General features: G+C 50.4%; 1 protein-coding gene and 1 long non-coding RNA gene across 5 annotated transcripts in view; both read left to right on the top strand.

The window, feature by feature from the left end:
- The window catches only part of KAZN (kazrin, periplakin interacting protein), a 1,332,513-nt gene that overhangs the window by 1,203,132 nt on the left and 110,424 nt on the right, over positions 1-18,957 (top strand). The window lies entirely within an intron of this gene.
- Positions 14,236-17,966, top strand: LOC132342480 (uncharacterized). Of its 2 annotated transcripts, none has more exons than XR_009490875.1 (2): positions 14,236-16,273; positions 17,551-17,966. It is a non-coding gene; the product is annotated as an uncharacterized lncRNA (long non-coding RNA). The 2 variants fall into 2 exon arrangements; XR_009490876.1 differs by having other exon boundaries at positions 14,236-16,369.

The following is an 18,957-nucleotide window of genomic DNA, read 5'->3' as shown; positions in this document are numbered from 1 at the left end:
CCATGGCCAGAGGAGCCTAGTGGGCTACAGTCCATGGGGTCACAAGAGTCAGACACAACTGAGCAACTAACACACACACACACACACACACACACGCGGAGATTGTACCCAACATGATTTTTTGGAATCTAACATTGATCACTCAGAAAATAATGGTTCCCTGAGTGATTTGAATCCTCCAAAGGTTGATATATTTCATTGTCCAACATCAAAAAGTCACATCTGTTAACATCACCACCAATCTCTTTAGAAAAGTCTTGAGGAGCTGGTAAAGTCCTCATGGCAGATCAAGTTTACCCAAATTCGGACTTTCACTCAAAATTTCAAGTTTTATCACTGGCAACAAATACTGTCACTTGTTCTCCTAGAAGTAATAGACTTACTTATTTGGTAACTTATTAGTTCAGTAGTTTGCCAGATACTATAGTGTATGGTGATCATTCTTTCCCCACTCCAGTACTCTTGCCTGGAAAATCCCATGGGCGGAGGAGCCTGGAAGGCTGCAGTCCATGGGGTCGCCAAGAGTCGGACACGACTGAGCGACTTCACTTTCACTTTTCACTTTCATGCATTGGAGAAGGAAATGGCAACCCACTCCAGTGTTCTTGCCTGGAGAATCCCAGGTACGGGGGAGCCTGGTGGGCTGCCGTCTCTGGGGTCGCACAGAGTCGGACACAACTGAAGCGACTTAGCAGCAGCAGCAGCGCTCATTCTTTCAATTACAAATGATGTCCTACAAAAAGTGACTAGCTAGTCACTCAAACAGTTTCACGAATGATTTTCCTTGAGACGAACGTTGTGCTTTGATATGCAACAAAAGAGTTTTATGTGTACTTCCCATTTTATTTAAAAAATATGTACTTGGGGATCAAGTTTGAATAGAATTAATTATTTTTACCTCTTCCTCAAGGATATTGTTAAGTAAAACTGCCCCTCCCTTTTTTCCATCTAAAGAACATAGTTACTACTTACGCAGTTTGATGCCACTGTCATGATTTCTGCAAGGATGTCAACATTTTACCCAGCATAGCTTTTTTTTTTTTTACCAACATTACAAATATTTACACAGTAAAAGAGGCAAATAATGTCTAAGTCCTGTTATGAAATAGTCTTCCTCTTGGACCCCCTGAAATGTTGTTGGTGGTAGTGGTGGTGACAGCCAGCATTTTTGAGCACTTTTAGCTCAAAATGCCACACACTTTAGCTCATTTAATTTTCACATGAGTATGAGGTGGGCTCTGAATGTGCCAAGATTACACAGCAGTACCTGGTTCGGGTCAGGTTCAGACTTCAGCAGGGACAGAGATGGTATTATTGTAGGGGATATAGCATGGTAAGGAGGCCAGCCTGTGTACAGGAGTGCGAAGGTGGAGGGTGGCAGGGGATGATCACGGTGAACCCCAAGGGTTGGACCCTGGGGTTCAGGGACATGGAGGTTTTGAGCAGGAGGCAAGTATGAGGAATGAGGTGTTAAGATGGTCCTGTTGCCCTTTCCTACCCTCTCCTTGCCTTGCAGCCTCATCTCTCTCCTTCTGGCATGTGGACACACGTGTTACATATGTATAGTTCCCCAAGATGCCTGTGGATCCTCTCCCTTCTCTGGGTCTTTGCATTTGCCCTTTCTTCTCCCCCAGCCTCCTGAGGGTCATTCTTCCTCCAATTCCCAATTCAGGCTCTGCTTCCTCCAGGAACCTTTCTGGACCATCTCCACTTGATGGGTCCAGGGCCTGTGGTTGGCAGGATGATACCCCTTCACCCCCAAGATGTCTACCTCCCAATTTTCTAGAGCATATGGACATGGTGGTTTACATGGCAAATGAGAATTAAAGTTGTTAATCAGACATCCTTAAGATGGAGGGATGATCCTGTGGGCCCAGTGTAATCTCATGGATCCTTCAAAGTGAAAGAGGAGGCAGAAGAGTCAGACTCAGAGCAAGTCAGAGAACAGGCTGGAGATTTTACATGAGGACTCAATCCATCAGTGCTGGCGTTGAAGATGGAGGCAGGGGCCATGAGCCAAGGAATGTGCATGTCCTCTCGAAGCTCAAAAAGACAGAAACAGATTCTTTCCTAGAGCCTCCAGAAGGAAGATTGCCCTGCCCACACCTTGATGTTAGCCTCCCAAGATCCAGTTCAGACTTCTGATGTCTAGAACTATAAGATACTAAACCTGTAGTAATTTACTACGACAGGAGGAAGAGGCTAGTAAGGGCTCCTCCCTGTACTTCACAGCCCTAGACACTGACCTCCCTTGGGACTCAGCACACACTGCGGGGGTGTCTGCTTCCTGTCGGGTTTGCCACTTGCCAGGCTCCTACAGGCGCAGCTCCCAGCACAGATGTAGCCTTATTATCTGAACGAAGCCAATGATTGGTGAGCGCGGCAAAGGAGAAACGATGCGCAGGCTTCCTGTCTTCAGCGTGAGGAGTAAGCCCTGGCAGGGCCTTGTCCCTGCCTCACAACGAGTCACCTGTCCTACACTGAGCTCCTGGAAGGAACTGGGCCTTATTATTTAATCTGCTTGTTCAACAAATGTTTCCTGAAAGCTTCCCCACAACAGAACCTGTGCCTGTGGCTCAGACCATTTGGAGGCGGATCAGACCCAGGCCCTGCCCAGAACCCAGTGACACTCCTGAAACCCACAACATACTCAATGCACATTCATTGAATAGTGTGTTTTTTAATGACCAAACAGGCTGGCAGGTAAGAATCTGTGCCGCAGATACTCTGCTTTGAGGAGTTCTGGGGTGCAGAGAACGTCCTAGGCCTTGAGCAGCAGGGGACACCAGTGTCCTTTTTGTTCCTAGCAGGTGTGGCCATGTCTTGGCTGCCTTTGTGAGAGTAACTAGGCCTGCAGACAGTGGGGCGGTAGGTGGCCTGAGTGGCGATTGAATAGAATAATGTCTCATCTCTCTGGGATGGTTCTGCCCACCTGCTTTTTTTACACACACATCCTTGTCTCCAACACTGTGTGGGTTTGAAAAGCAACTTAATGTTTCCTATTTCCCTTCCCACATCCACACTCCATTCTTTTCTCATTCCTTGCATCAAAGGATTTGTTCATCTTCTGGGCAGTCTGTTGCCCTGGGTTGAATTTATATGCTCCCCTTTGATAAGTAAGTCATACACAGAAGCTTCCACTGTTTTCTTGGGCCATCTAGTCTGATGTCTTGGCGGCTGCTGCAGCCCCCCATCCCCCCAAAGCCAGCCCCTCTGTCCCACAGCCCTGATGTCAAAGACACTTAGGTGATACATCTTAGAATTTGGTAGAAGCTTCCAGAGAATTTTAACTCTACTGACAGAATATCTTCCAAATACGCTACTGACTGTTTTTAACAGTTAACAGATCCCCCTTGAAAGGATCTTAGGCTCTAGATTTGATCTGGGGTCAGGTCAAAGAAGTGTCCAGAATCTTTTCTGTCACAGCTCTGGCTAGGCTATGTGTCTCTGGCAGGTTAGCTGCTTCACATGGCAGCTAGAGTCCCAAAAAAGAGCACATTCTGTGATGCACGTGTTTTTTTTAATAAATGTTTCTTTGGAGAAGTTTGAGATTTCCAGAAAAGTTGCAGAGTCCCTGTATGACCAGTTCGCCCATCATCAGCACCTTCGATGCCATAGCGCGTTGCAAGAGTGCTTTTCAAGCCACTTCCTGCTGCTTGTTTGCTGAGATCTCGTTGCCCAGAGCAAGTCATGTGACCATCATGTGGGCAGAGGCCCTCGAGGCTCTGGTTCCCAGAAAGTGAAGTTTGTTGGTGGCCATGACTGTGGATCCACAACAGAGAGCATTTTGTATTTATTTTTTAATTTAATTTTTATTTTAAAGTTGATTTACAGTGTTGTGTTAGTTTCAGGTGTACAGCTAAGTGCTTTAGGTGCGCATATACATGTATCTATTCTTCTTCAGATTTGTTTCCCATTTAGGTAATCATAGAATATTGAGGAGCATTCCCTGTGCTATTCAGCAGGTCCTTGCTGGTTATCTATTTTATATATGAGTGTATATATGGTAATGCCAAACTCCAGATTTATCCCTCCCTGCACCTTTCCCCTTTGGTAACTGTAAGTTTGTTATTAATATCTGTGAGTCCGTTTCTATTTTGTAAATAAATTCATCTGTATCATTTTTTTAGATTCCACATATAAGTGATATCATGTGATAATTGTCTTTCACAGAGAACATTTTAACTAGAACCATACCCAGAATTTGCTTAGAATCTGGGGTTCTGGTGACACATGGCATCAGCCTTGTCCCTTTGGGCTTCTTTGCCTTTTATAGGTTTTTACACCTGTGTCCTCTCTCCCCGCCCTGTCTGGGATTTCCCCCTGGGTCCTGGACTCTATGAACTGGAAAGGCAGCCAGTCCAGTCCCTCCGCCCACGTCCCCTTTGTCACTGTTTCTGCATCCCTAGACCAGAGTCTACTCCCACGGCCCCCCAAGCAATTACTCTTTCTGGGGTCTCCTTCAATGCTTTGAGTTGAATTCTCAGTAGATTACATTATGTATTAATGTTCTGATTGTGGCAGTCTTCCATTTATCCTGAGAAAAGCAGCAAGACTGGTTAGTTTGAAAATACTCAGACACCCTCCAGGACTTACCCTCCACATATCTGTTTAAGAAGCAAGTACCAGAGCCCAACCGCTGTTCCCTATTTAGGAAAAAATACTTCATACACCCATTTCGTAGTTGGGATGACTGAGGTGTGAACACGTAATAAATCCCTTTTGAGCAATAATCACCTCGGCTAGCTTTTTTATTATTTTTTTTTTTTATTGGAGTACAGTTGCTTTACAATGTTGTGTTGGTTTCTACTGTACAGCAAAGTGAATCAGCTATGTGTATACATATATCCCCTCTCATTTCCGTTTCCTTCCACTTAGGTCACCACAGAGCATCCAGTAGAGTTCCCTGTGCTATACAGCAGGTTCTCATTAGTTACCTGTTTATACCTAGTATCAATAGTGTATATATGCCAATCCCAACCTTCCAGTTCATCCCACCCACCTCTTCCCAGCTTGGTGTCCATACATTTGTGTCTCTATTTCTGTTTGTAAATAAGATCATCTGTAACATTTCCCTGGTGGCTCAGAGAAAGAATCTGCCTGCACTGTAGCAGCTACAGGACATGCAGGTTCGATCCCTGGGTCAGGAAGATCCTGACCTAGAGGAAAGCATTGCAGCCCACTTTGGTATTCTTTCCTGGAGAATCCCATAGACAGAGGAGCCTGGCAGGCTACAGTCCATGAGGTCAAAAAGAGCTGGACATGCCTGAAGCAACTTAGCATGCACATACTATTTTTCTAGATTCCATATATATGTGTAAATATATGATTTTTTTTTCTTTCTGACTTACTTCACTCTCTGTCAGCTAACATTTATTTAGCACTTGAACTTAGCTTTGCTGCATGAACCCACTGACCCTCCCAGCAACCCTTGTTAGAAATTGAGTAGTGTTTATTAGCCTCAGTTTCCCCATCTACAAAATGGGGATGAGAGAGGCTCAGATTTTTCTAGTTTCCTGGCTGTTAGACTTGATCCCCAGTGACCCTGGTTACCAAATCTCTGTTCTTAGCAGATTCTCTTGATTCTGAGGTCTTAGAGGGGGTATTCATAGTAGAAGAGAGGAAGGGAGTGAAATTAGGAGGAAATAAGACAGAGGGCCAGATCTGGGTTTGGAAGCACAGTATCCTTGAGTGTCATTCCGGGGCCCTTTGAGGCACCAGAATTTGTGGATTCATTCCTAGTCTTTGCTCCAGAGGTTGTCCCAGGGGGTGAAGGTGTCAAGGCTGGTCTCTGGGACACATAAGCCAAGAGCTTCTCTTCCCGGCCTCCTTTCCCTGCGCAGCTCAATGAACACACTTCAGCCCCGGGACATGTCAATGGCCTCGGCCACCATATTTAAGGTGTGAGCAGGGGCTGCAGACCTTGAGCCACTGCTTTAGTTAATCCCCACTCCCTTCCCAGGAAGGTCAGAGACCGATTGGCTGAAAGGAGGAGAGCAGAGCTCAGTGTGAGAAAAGCCAGGCTCTAAAGCTGCCTCTTAGAAGATACTGCCCGAGACCCTGTTCAACCCTGTTTGGAGCCGTGGCCTCCATCACTGTGTGAGCCCATCTTGCCGTGATGGACAGGACAGGGTCCTGAATCTGTGGCAGAGAGTGAGAGAGTCACACTGGCCTCTGTCCTGGGAGAAGAGCTTTGGCCTGAGCCAGGCCAGGGCAGAGGTGGGGGAAGAGTGTTCAAAGCTGGCCCTCCTTCTGGGGTGGCCATGGTGGGCACCAACCTAAGGTGGCCATGGACACGGGGTCAAATTTGACGGGGGCCTTAGCTGTGATTCTCCTCAGTCCTGGTTGGGTCCCCTGGGAGATGCCCCTGATGATGGTCAGACAGGAAAGGAGGGAGCAGGGCCTTGGGGGCCTTCAGTGAAACGGGCAAGGGGGGACAGAGGTGGCACAGGTCCAGTCAGACACAGCAGGCCTTCTCGGGGACCTCCTGGGCTGGCCCTGTGCCGAGCCCTCCACACCCCACCTTCACTTGCTCCTCAGATCCAGCCCACAATGTGGGTGGAGTTAGCCTGACTTTACAGTTGGGTAAACTGAGGTTCCTGGAGGGTTTTACAGCATGCAGGTCTCAGTGTTTGAGCTTGAAGTCTCCTGCCTGACACAGATCCTGTCCTGCTTTCAATTCTGATCAGTAGAAATCTCTCCAGTGTTGATAAAATCTTACCTAAGAACCCCACTCATTTATTCATTCAGCAAACAGTGAGGTTCTGCTATTTGCCAGGCTTTGTTCTGGGCCTTTGGGGTATATCTGTGAGCAAAACAGAAGGTCCATTTTTCGTGGATCTGCTGTGTAATAAACAGCCCCCAAATCCTACTGGTTCAAAACAACCCACATTTTTCTTACATCCTATGATTTTATGTGTCAGGAACTTGGCAGCTGGGCAGTTCTTTGGCTGGGGGATTTTCCAGTTCCACATGGTGGATGGGGTTGGGTGGGTGGGGTCCTGCTATGGTGGGCTTTTCCCCTGGAAAGTCTAAGCCAGCTTCATTCATATGTCTGGGGCCTTGGTGAGACTGACAACCCAAACACCCATTTGTGGCCCCTCCTCAAGGCAGTCAAACCTCCTACGCAGGCTCAGGGATCCCACAGAAAGGGTTCCAGGAAATCAAGGAGCAGGCTATAAGGCTTGTCGGTCTCAGGCATCACTTGGTGTCATTTCCGCCACATTCTGTTGATGACAGGCCAGCCACAAGGCCAGCCAGACTCCGCACTATAAAAAGCACGTATGGGAAGTATTATTGTGTCCATCTTTGCAAAAATACCATCTGCCACACAGGGGAAGGATAAGGCCAACAGCAAACAAGGAACATAGAAAAACAAAATCATAAGTGTTAGAGGCTTCTCAGTACTGTGGGGGACACGGACATTTTTTGCAGTGGGATGAGATAGGAAACCCAGTCCTTCCACTCCGAGGTCTTTATTCCCCTAGGAAATACATATCCACACAAAGACTTGTGCACAAACGGTCCTAGCAGCTTTCTTTGTAATAGCCAAACGCTGGAAGCGGCCCAAACGTCCATCAACAGAGGAATGAATAAACAAACCAACATAACCTACGGTGGAATTCCACTCCGCAATAAAGCAACAAACTATTGAGATGTGCAGTCACGTGGTACATCTCAAACTCATTATGCTGAGTGCCAGAGTCCAGAAAGAAAAAAAGTGTATCCTGTATGGTTCCATTCATATGAAACTCTAGAAAATGAAACCTGATGGGAGATGGGAGGAGGGGCAGGAGTGCGGCTTTCCAGGGGGAGGAGCAATCTTTGGGTCGACGGATGTTTATGTATGTCAGGTTATATCAAACAGTCCGTGTTACACATGTGCAGTTACTATGTTATTTATTATCTGTAGAGGTGTTCTAAAAAGAGGGTCTGGTGGCTTAGGAATCCTGGGTTGGGGGCATTTTGCATTGAAGGGCATTCATCGCCCTGCAGGCCCCACTCAGGCAGCCTGCAGCTTAGCCTTCATGCTGGCCACAGAGGGGACTCAGCCCCAGGTGGGCAGAGCTCTGTCCTGTCAGGACCTCAGCACCTGAGGCTCTTGGGCTCCATGAACAGGCAGAGATCAGTGAGGTTGAAGGCTGCATGTGCTCTGGCCTGGGCTCCCAGCCCAGCTCTTTAAATAGGTCCAACCACATGGGCTGGCCAGTGGCTGTGACAGAAGCTGCTGACAACCTGGCAGGCTTCGTGCCCAGAGCCTGACGTGGGGCACAGAAGGAGGAGAGGCATTTTGGGGAAACCCTAAACAAAACACTCAGCAATTTAGAAAGGAGTGTTCTGATTCAGCTCAGGGAGCAGGTACCAAGCTAGGGAAAAGATGGAGATTAAAATCCAATGGCTTCAGAGTATTTTAAAGATTAACACTTAACATTTAATGTGTAGCTAATGAATGCAATTTTTGTGTATTTATTCAATAGTGCTCTGGGCCAGGAACACATAGGCTGTAAAACCCATGAATGATCTCAGAGAGGTCTCCCCATTTTTCAGATGAGAAGATGGAGAGCCAGAGAAGTAAGCTGCTGCAAGGTGGAATTTAATGCAGGGACGATGTGCCTGACTCTAGGACCTCAGGGGTTTAGCCAGTGCCCTACACAGCCCCATGGGGGAGCCCACAGCTGCTTGTTTAAATGATTAACAGGGTTTTGTTTGTTTGTTTAGCCCTTTCTGCATGCTGACTCTTTATTCTTTTTTTTTTTTTTCTATTTTTAATTGGAGGATAATTGCTTTACAATGTTGTGTTAGTTCCTTCTGTACAACAGTGTGAATCAGCTGGGTGTATACATACATCCCCTCCCTCTGGAGCCTCCCTCCCTCCCACCCCACCCCACCCCTCCAGGTCATCACAGGCTGAGCTCCCTGTGCTTTAGAGCAGCCTCCCACTTGCTGGCTATTTCATGGTCGTATATACATGCCAGTGCTGCTCTCTCAGTTCCTCCCACCCTCTTCTTCCCCCGCTATGTCCGCACGTCCATTCTCTACGACGTGTCTTTGTGATTTTTAATGAGTCATTTGTGATGTGCTTCTTGGTGACAGGCTGGGCCTGTGAATTAGAGGCAGTGGTGCTTGTCGGTGCTGGCAGTCCGGGGTCCAGGGCTCTCCAGCACGGTTGCCCCCAGCCTCTGTGGGCCTCATCTGGAAAGTGGGAGGGTTGGGCTAAGTGTTCTTATGAGTCCCTGTTGTACCTCAAGCAGCAGACTCAGAATGCAGGGGAAATACCTGTGTGTGTGTTGGGGGGGCGGTATCGAGCCAACCTCTGAGAAAGCCAGGACAGCAGCTTGACGCTGCCTGCTGACTGCAGAAGTGGTGATAGAGGTGGTGACAGTATGGCATGTCCCCGCGTCACACCAGCTGGGCCTCTGCCTGCCACCAGCCTGCCACTCTCACCCCAGCCCAGGACCAAGATCTACACTCCAGGGCCAACCAGTAGCCCTCAGCCTCTGACCTTTGCAGCCCCTGACCTCCAGAGAAACTTGCTCACCCAGGAGCTCTGGGCCATGAAGATCTAGAAGCATCTTTCTGATTCAGGCCTCGCCAGAAGAGTGGTACCCAAGGAAAGAAAAGACTTCAGCAAGAACCCCTGGACTGGCATTTACTGGACAGCCCAGTGGTTACAACTTCGCCTTCCAGTGCAGGGGGTGGGGATTTGATCTCTGTTTGGGGAGCTAAGATCCCACATGCCTCACAGCCAAAAAGAACAAAACATAAAACAGAAGTAATGTTGTAATAAATTCAATAAAGACTTAAAAAGAAATCTTTAAAAAGAAAAACAACAAACCCTGGGCTCAGGCAGAAGGCGGGGGATGAAGTGAACGAAGTGATTCTTTCCATTCTGCTGTCACTTGACGACAAGAAAGGGGTGCACCCTTGCTGGGTCTCCCCTCACGCCATCACTTGGCTGGGGAGGGAGCAGGGGACACAGTGCCCTCCGTGGCCATCCTGGCAGGAGACGAAGGTCGGAGCTCAGATTGTACCAACAGGTCACGTAATCAGAATAGCCAAGCTGAGGGATGCTGCCCGTGACCAGTCGATGTTCCTAACAGCCGCCAAGCCCTCCGGGAAGAGGCTGGAGCAAGCTTGTCTCAGTCGGTCTTGGCTCCTTACTGCCCTGGAGACGGGCCCGGTTAGATGCTCATCCTGGCGCTGCCGTCTCCCACCCAGTGCTCAGCACCGGATGCAGCATGTGGCCTGAGATGAAGGCACAAGATGGAAAGCACCACGGAGCCCTCAGGACGGTTCCTTCTCAGGGAGGTGGCTATTGACTCAGCGCTTTAAGGCTGGGAGCGCCTTGAAGTCAGGGTCTGAAACGTGTTTATGTCTCTGTGATTGTCCCACTCCTGCTGCCCAGGAGTGAGCAAGGCTGGGGAAGCAGGACAGAGCAGAGACCGGATGTGTGCTGAGCCCACGGGGCTGGCACCCAGCAGGTGCCCAGGAAATGGACCAAGGGCAGGGGGAGGGCTCACATCCCATGTGAACGTGCGCACGGGGTGTCTCTGGTCTGGAGGGCCTGGTCATGGGCGGTGTTCCTCAGCCTGACTTTTCTGGTTTCATGACCTGTTGGGACCATCCAAGCCCTGACCTTGGTTATCTGCCAGGATGACTGTGGAGTGCGTTGTATTCCCTGCTTCCTCCCTAGTCTGGGCGATGGCCTAGGTAGGTAGGTGCACCCCTTTTTTGTTGTCAAGTGACTGCAGATTGGGGGAGAACCACTTCCTTCAAGGGTAGAGTGGGCTGGGGTGGTGCCCAGAGGGAGAGGGACTGGCTGCCTGGGCGGTTTCCTGGCTGGAGTTCCCAGAGAAATGTGACTCTGAAGAGCCTCCGCAGAGGCAGTAGGCTCACATGCTTCCCAGGACTGCTCGGGGGCCAGCTCAGCATCCCACCATCCTACAAGGATCCCTGCTATTCTCCTTTTCTCCATGTGAGGAACATAAGCTCAGAGGGGTCGCATGACATGCCCAGGGGCATGTGGGAAGTAGAATCAGGACCAGGCTTGCCCCCTCCACTTGAACTTGGACAAGTTGCTCAAGTCTCCTTCCCCATAGGTAGAATATCCACATTGGTATCATAACAGCATCTACTCAGTGGTTGTAGGGATTAAATGAGGTGATTCATAAAAAGAGGTTGGGACAGTAAATATTTAATAATTAAATATCTGCTATTCTTCCTTTGTTATTTTTCTTTTACTGAGTTCAGAGTGATTGTATACTTTATTTTCCAAACAAGGAAAGTTTTATAAGAGAAAGAGGGTCTATTAAAAGTTGTCCTGATAGTAAGGGATAGATAGGGAATTTGGAATGGACGTGTACACACTGTTATATGTAAAATGAATAACCAACAAGGACCTACTGGATAGCACAGGGAACTCAGCTCAGCCTTACGTAACAGCCTCAATGGGAAAATAATCTGATACATGTATATGTAGAATTGAATCACTTTGCTCTATACCTGAAACACACATATTGTTTATCAACTATACTCCAATATAAAATTAAAAGTTTTTTTTTAAAAGTTGTCCTCCAACAATCAGAGCAAACTGGGACTGTCTCAGACAGATGGGATCTATAGCCCTTGACCACAGACAGGATGTGAGGAGGTGGACAGGTGTCACATAGGTACTTCAGGTCAGAGGAAAGCATAAGCAAAGCTGTGTACGGAGGATGTTCGTTGTACACACAGGTGACCAGGAGGTGGCTAAGGGGGTCCCCTGCCCTGCTGGAGAAGAGGAACAACATCCCTCCACCTGCACCCTGACCCCATGGCCCAGAGAACATCTTTCCCTCACCCCGGGTTCATCTGTGTGCTCTGAGGCCACATGCGCAGCCAGCATTGTGATTTACAAGGGCACAATGGGCCCTTCCATTCTTTATGGACCAGAAAAAGGCGTGATGTTTACCACGACAGAGTGGCACAGTATGACACCTAAGAAACCATTCCGATGCCCTGTTGAGCACGGATGCTATGAAGTCACAGAGCGCATCCCCAGTTGACACCAGAGGAACAAAGCTTTTGGGTGGCGGCTCCAGAAGGAAGGATGAGGGAGGCCAGAGAGGGAGGTGGAGTGACGGCAGGAGACTCCTGTCTCCAGCCTGTGTGTCCTTCCTCGTAAACAGCAGCAGGAGCATGTGAGGCCTTGAAAAGGTGGGGCTTCCAGACAACCATTGCTACCCACCCACATGGACCTGGTGTCTCGCAGTGGAGCAAGGTGTTCCTGGGGGCTCAGGTTCCCAGAGGGGTCAGAGCAGCCTCCCCTGTGGAGCAGGGAGTGAGGGGAAGTGACCGGAGCCGTCGGCCATGCTCTGTGTGGGTAAATGATGTGCCCCAGCTAGAAGCTAGAAGCTGCGGCCTAGACCTGTATCTTAACTCCCAACCCTGAATGCTCACTGAGCTTCTTCACTTTTTACTGTCTCTGGTCCTAAAACAGATTTCTAAACTTTTTAATGGAATCTTGAACCCAGTAGAGCAGTTTGTACATAAAGATCTTACCTCAAGAAGGATAGGCCAGTCACCAGTCTGTGGATTGTAAATGAGTATTTTTTAAATTAATGTGACTCCTGCTAGCCTAATTTAATAGCCTTAGTGCAAATTAGAAAAAAGCATGTAGTCTACAGCCATACCACCCTGAACACACCCGATCTCATCTGATCTCGGGAGCTAAGCAGGGTCAGGCCTGATTAGTACTTGGATGAGAGAAAAAGGCATGTAGACAGATGAGGAAAAGGTGTGTCCCCATGCCCCACCTTGAGCACAGCCCTGCTGACCTGTCGCCTGTCGCTGGCAGGCAGCACCTGGTGTGGCCACATTCCTAAGGGGTTGCAGTCCTGTTGCAGGGTTTGGCAGGGGGGCAGAGAGGCGCCTGTGCTCCAGGTAGCTGTGACCCTGCGCTAAGCTGCACAATTTGACAAGCGGAACACCAGCTGGATTTTATCTCCCACTCAGCTCAGCTACCAGGCACTTTGAGGCAGAGCACCAGCTGTGCAACTGTCTGTGGTGGTCCTGGGTGGGAGTCATGGCCGTCTTGGCTGGCTGTGTTTGGCATAAACAGCAGTTTCATCTTAAGAATTTTAGGATGGAAAGGTACAGCAATGCCTTTTTAAGTGAGTTTTATACCATACCCCAAGCTTGCTCAAACCATGATGCCCCGGGTATGGTGACCCATCCAGGGTACCTTTCTCACTTGGAGGAAATGAGAAGTGAAGCGCCTGTTAGAAGGGACTTATCCTGGGCAGCCAGCAGAAGTCCGGAAGGGGCTGTCCCCTGGAGGGAGTTAGCATTTATTGAGTGCCTGCTGTATGCCAGGCTCTCTGATACATGTCCCATTTTATCCTCACAGCCAGCCCATGAGAAGGGGTTCTGTTACCACCCCAACTTCACAGAGGAGGTCACTGAGGTTCTAGGTGAAAGGAACTTGCATGGGGCACTCAGATGGTTGGCGCAGCCAGGATCAGCACCCCAGCCCATTCATTCTGCCTCTAGATCCTACACTCCTTGGGCTTGGGAAGGATGAGGCCTCTCAGCTTGTCCCCTGCTGTTTTCAGCACCCCAAAACCTTGAAGGGGCACCTGGCATGGGGCTGTCCAGAGATGGTCCCCATGTCCTGGCAGGGAGGCTGGAGGCACAGTGCCGCATCTTCCCACCACCTCAGTTCCTAAAGACATCTTCCCTGGCCCAGGAGCCTAGCACAGGAAGCACAGATGCAGGCTCAGAAAGAAGTCCCAGCGAGTAATGACAGCCCGCAGGGCACCCTCCAGCTGACACCCTTAGCTCCTACTCTGAGCTCTGTTGAGGGAGCACCTGGCCCCCTGGCCAGCTTGCTTGCCCATGACCATCAGAGCAGAAGGCCAGAATGTTCCTTGGGCCTGTTCAAGGCAGCAGGGAGCCTTTTCTTTACACCAGAAATGAGCAGGGCATGTGTCTGAGGTTTCTCTAGACACCCAGAGAACTCCTTCCCCTCCCCAGGTGCCAGAGTTTTATCTGGGGCACCATTTGACTGCACTGTTCACACCGGGCTGGGTGGGCATGGTGAAACTGTGTACCCCTCCCCCCACCCCGACTTTTACCTTGCCTGGGATGCCCAGCTTAGCACATTCCAGGTGGGCCCTGGGCTGAAAGAGGATGCAGTTAGATTAAGAAAATGCAAATGACAGCAATCCAGAGATATCACTGCTCACCTCTCAGATGGGCAAAAATCACACAAGCACACTCTTGGCACACCTCACCCATAGTTGGTGGAAACGCTGGATGGTGTGACCACCCCCCACCCCCGTAGAAGGAAATTCAGGTACAACTCACAAAGTCTCATCTGCATCTACCTTCTGACTCAGCAGAGGGATTGACCCTGAGGATAAAACATCACGGATACGAAACAAGTTATTGTCCACACTGCAGAAGACATTCAGAGGCTTCAAGTAAGGGAAAAACAAGAAGCATATTTTGATGTTTACCTAGTACATTTGTTGACAGTGCTTTTGGGGTGATAATCCTTGAATTATTTTGTTGTTATGGAATAGAGTTAATGAGTAAATACAGTCTGTCAGGTACCAGGTTCTATCAGTAGAAGAAGGGAATGTGGAAAAGAGGAACGTGTGGGATTGGATTTGGGACATCAGTGTGCTTTTTTTTTCCTCTGTTTGCTCTGGGCCTTTGTTGCTGCATGCGCATTTTCTCTAGTTGCCGTGACTGGGGGCTCCTTTCTAGTTGTGGTGCTGAGGCTTCCCACCGCAGTGGCTTCTCCTGCTGCAGTGCCCAGGCTCTGCGACAGGCTTAGTTCTCCACGGCATGTGGGATCTTCGCAGACCAGGAACTGAACCTGTGTCCCCTGCATTGGCAGGCAGATTCTTAACCACTGGACCACGAGTGAAGTCCCCAGTATGCATATTTGATGACATATGTGTTTATAATCATGGGACGGACAAGGAAGCAGTTTGACCCCCCAGTAGCAGTGTATACGCCGAGTGCCTGCAGCTCTGTTTCTCAACGCTGTCCCCCATGAGAAGGAGCCAGGGCCCCTTGGACACACAGAGGATTCCAGGTGTGAGGCAGTGGAAAGTAACAGAGTGTGACTAGAACCTCTTGCCGCTCTAAAAAGCAGGGATGCGTCCAAAGACAGATGGTCGGAAAGACCCAGGCACTGGCTTCAAGAGGCTCCTGCTGGCAAAGATGGGACAGTTTGAACATGCAAAAGAATGAGAGGAATGGATTAAGCAAAGCGGGGAATAGAGGGGAAAAGATGAACACGAGTTAATAAGTGTAGATTTAATTGAAAATCATCAGTAATGGACAAACTGCCTTTAGGGGCCTCCTGATGAGGTACAGTGTGAGCATACAGCATCATCTATGGATTAGCTGGGTTGGAAGCCAGGGAGCTTCCGTGTTGTGAAAGACCCACAGAAGGCAAAGGGCACCTCCCAGATTAAAGGAGAGTCAGGAACCCTGGCAGTTCATTGCAGCGCTTGATCTCCGGGTCTTGAATAAGGACCATGTATTTGGGGACCCTTGAGTATGGACCGTGTGTTGAATATGGACCATGGATGGTATTATCACATCAGTGCAGAGTGAAGCACAGCGGTAGCAGGCTGCTGGGAACTTGATGCTCTCAGGACAGCATGGCCCCCACTGCCTGTCTTAGGGGCTCCGCCAGTTTGGCAGCCCTGATTCTGCATAACGCTCTTTCCTTGCCCTGTGCTGCGCTGCACTGGCCAAGCACCAGGAGAAAATGTGAATCCTCGTTTGCAGATGGGAAGCCCATGTACAGTGATCTTACTTCTCTTTATGAATATTTTAAGATTAAAGTGGCAAATCCCGGAAAGTGCTGACCTGAAGCTTTCCTTGCTTGGCACGTTCCAAGCAGTTCCACAGGCCCGCTGGGTACCAGCCTGAGCGAGTGTCACCAGAGGAGCAAGCAGCCTCTTCACGTGACAGAGGGGGAGCTCCAGCCTGGTGCCCCTATCCCGCCCTGAGTGGGGATCGCAGGACCTCAAGGGGATAAACTGTGGTCTTCTTATTGTGATGTCACTTCTGGAAAAGAACTTAACTCAGAATCTTGGTACAGAGAGGCTGTAGTGGGACGTCCTTGATGGTCCAGTGCAGGGGGCCTGGGTTCAATCCCTGGGCAGGCAAGTTCCTCCTTGCTGCTGCTGTGTGCGGGCGGTGGGGGTGGGGGACTCTGGCCAGCCCTGGCTGGTCCCCCGCGCCCAGCCCACACTCACCCAGCTGAGTGGTAAGGCTTCCATAAGCAGTGGCTGCTGCTCCTTTTCTCTTTTCAGTTGCATCAAACTCACACCAGCAGGCACTCTGCCAGCTATCAGAAACGCAGGTAGTCTTTCATTCCAGAAGTATCGATTGACCCCGGCTGCATGCCAGGCCCAGGGCAAGGGGCTGAGGGTATCATGGAGAGCAAACCCATTCTGCAGCCACCTCCTCCCAGCCCAGCAGTTTAGAGAGGAATCAAGTCATAAATTAATGAGCAGGCAAGAAAAAAAAGAGAGATAGTAGTATGTGCCATACAGCATAAAATGAGATGTGGTGGACGGCGGGGAGGGGAGGTGGGTGGGGACACAGGGCTTTTCTGCAGGCAGTGGCCAGAGCTGGCCTCTCCGGAGTAGAGACCTTTAACCGAAAACAGAGTTTACTGAGACCACCTCTGTGTGGCTGGAGGGCATGGGGTATGGGGGATGCGGAGATGTAATGAAGGGTAGTTCATGTGGGGCTTTGCGATCCTAGTGAGGAGTTTGGACTTCATTATGCACATGGCAGGACGCTCTGGTTTTAAGCAAGGAAGCAACTCAATCTGATTGGCCTTTGGAAGCAGCCCCTGTGGCTGCAGCATCGAGAATAGTGGGCGAGGGTGGGGGTGGGGGGAGGTTGTGGAAGGCCGGGCCTCCGGTGGCACAGGGTGGAGAAAACACATGACTTGCTGGCAGTTTAGATGCAGAGTGGTTTCCCCTCAAGCCTGAGGGCACTAGGGGGCCATTGCAGGCTCTAGGCAGGGAGTGATGGAGTCAGGTTGGGGTTTCCGAAGCCAGCCTGGGGGTGCAGAGTGAAGGCAGGGAAGCCAGCTATGAGTAGGAGGACCTGGACTGGGGAGCGGGGGGAATGAGGGCAGGTGGTCCCCCCCTTCAGAGGAAGCAGGAGCTGCAGGCAGGGCCTGTTTCCTCCTTCCATTTGGCCGCAGATCCCTTGAATGGGGGTCTCACAGCATCCCCTCCATCTCCCCCTCTTCCTCCGCCTCCTGGCTTCCCCTGCACTCCTTGAAGAGTGGGGGAAGGCATCTTGGTTTCCTTCCCCACCCAGCTGGCTCCGCTTTCAGCCAGCCGAAGCAGAGCTGGGACTCACTTAAGGAAAGAGCTCTGCCCAGCATCTTGGCCCTGCCCAGTCCTGCTGGAGGGAATTGTAATTAAAAACGGGGTGGCTGCACTTAGAGTAATGACACGCTACACTCAGAATTGCTGTCCTCGGCTCTGGTTTTCCTGATGCGAGAAAATCTAATCACCCCAGGTTACGTTCAGCCCGGATGTGTGCTGATTGGATCCGTAAACTCCAGCCAGTGGATTGTGTTCTGATCGCCACCTGCAGCTCCCACTCAGCCATCGGACATGTGGGTCACAAGGGCCAGCCTGGATCTGGGTGGGGTCTGATGTTCAGCTCACACAAGAAGCTGCTGAACTGAGGGAAGGCTGGCTGCAATCCTCCTGAACCCTGAGGCATTTCTGCACGCAAGACTGCCTCCTCTCGCTTGGGCTCTTGGGGTCCCCGCATGTGACTGTCATCTGGGACAGCAAGCATCCCCAAAGCCTCGTGCGCCCCACCTTCCCATCCAGACTCACAGGAGCACAGGTTAGCCTCTCCTGATGACTCAAGGTTGCCCCTGGAATATCTGTTTTTGTCCCTGGACAATAAGGTGGTACAATCTTTTTGGTTTTGCTCATTTCTCTTTCCCCTCCTCTCAGGCTGTGACTGTCACTTGTCTGTTGTCACTGGGTCTCGTCTTGGTATTGATGGAGGCAGTACCATGTCGGGGTTGGGGTCAGGGCCCCTGGCTTCAAACCCTGGCTCTGTTGCATAGTACCCACACCTTGGGCCAGTCCCTCAGCCCCTCCGAGATGCCGTTTATTCATCTGCAAAGTGGAGACGATGATAGAACCTGCCAGACACGGGAGAGGTGAAAATGGACTGTCGTTTCAGCCGACTGCCCTAGGCACGAGCAGCCCCCGTGACTGAAGTGACCCTCCCCCTCATACTTTCTTGCCCACCCTCCCAAGCTTCGGACCCAGCACGGAGCAGGCCAAGGGCCACCAAAGCCAGTGCTGCCCCAGCAGTGCTTAGCAGCACAGGGAGTTCTCCTTGGGCAGCAGGAGGATCGCGAATTGTCAGGGAAGGTGGGGGCTTGGGCTGGGGCACTTAACCACAGAAGGTGGAGGGCCCCTGTCTGGGCAGGAGAGATGGGTCGTATATCTTGAAAGTGAGACCTGAGCCCCATACAATGCCTTCAGGAGCATTCCTGGGCTGAGGTCTGATCCTCCCAGGAGCCTTGGAGATGCCAGCACTGGGCTGGGCCAGTCTGTCCTGTTTGGCAGCAAGGAAAACTTGGCCCAGGAGCTCGTGTTACTTTTCCACCAGGTTCCCCACAGAGCCTGGCTGGCATGCACTGCACCTTGTCCCAGTTCCCTTAGACCAGAGCCCAGGGGACAGCCTCCCGAGCTGTGCCTCTGTTCCCAACCTTTGCTGTCAGACGGAGGCTGGATCCAGCGTGCATACTCCCACCAGCTGCAGAGAATAAAGCAGGGGCCCAGCAGAAGGGGCTGGCCTGGGGCTCTTCTTTATTTACCAGTCTGCTCCTTGCTCCTCTTCTCCTGCCTTCAGCATTGTGGGTCCCTCTTGCCAGAAACCCTCTCCTGCCCAGCC

Source organism: Bos taurus, chromosome 16, assembly GCF_002263795.3.
Source record: "Bos taurus isolate L1 Dominette 01449 registration number 42190680 breed Hereford chromosome 16, ARS-UCD2.0, whole genome shotgun sequence".
Lineage (NCBI taxonomy): Eukaryota > Metazoa > Chordata > Mammalia > Artiodactyla > Bovidae > Bos > Bos taurus.
The sequence above is the reverse complement of the archived record's forward strand: the minus strand, read 5'-3'. Positions and strand labels throughout refer to the sequence as shown.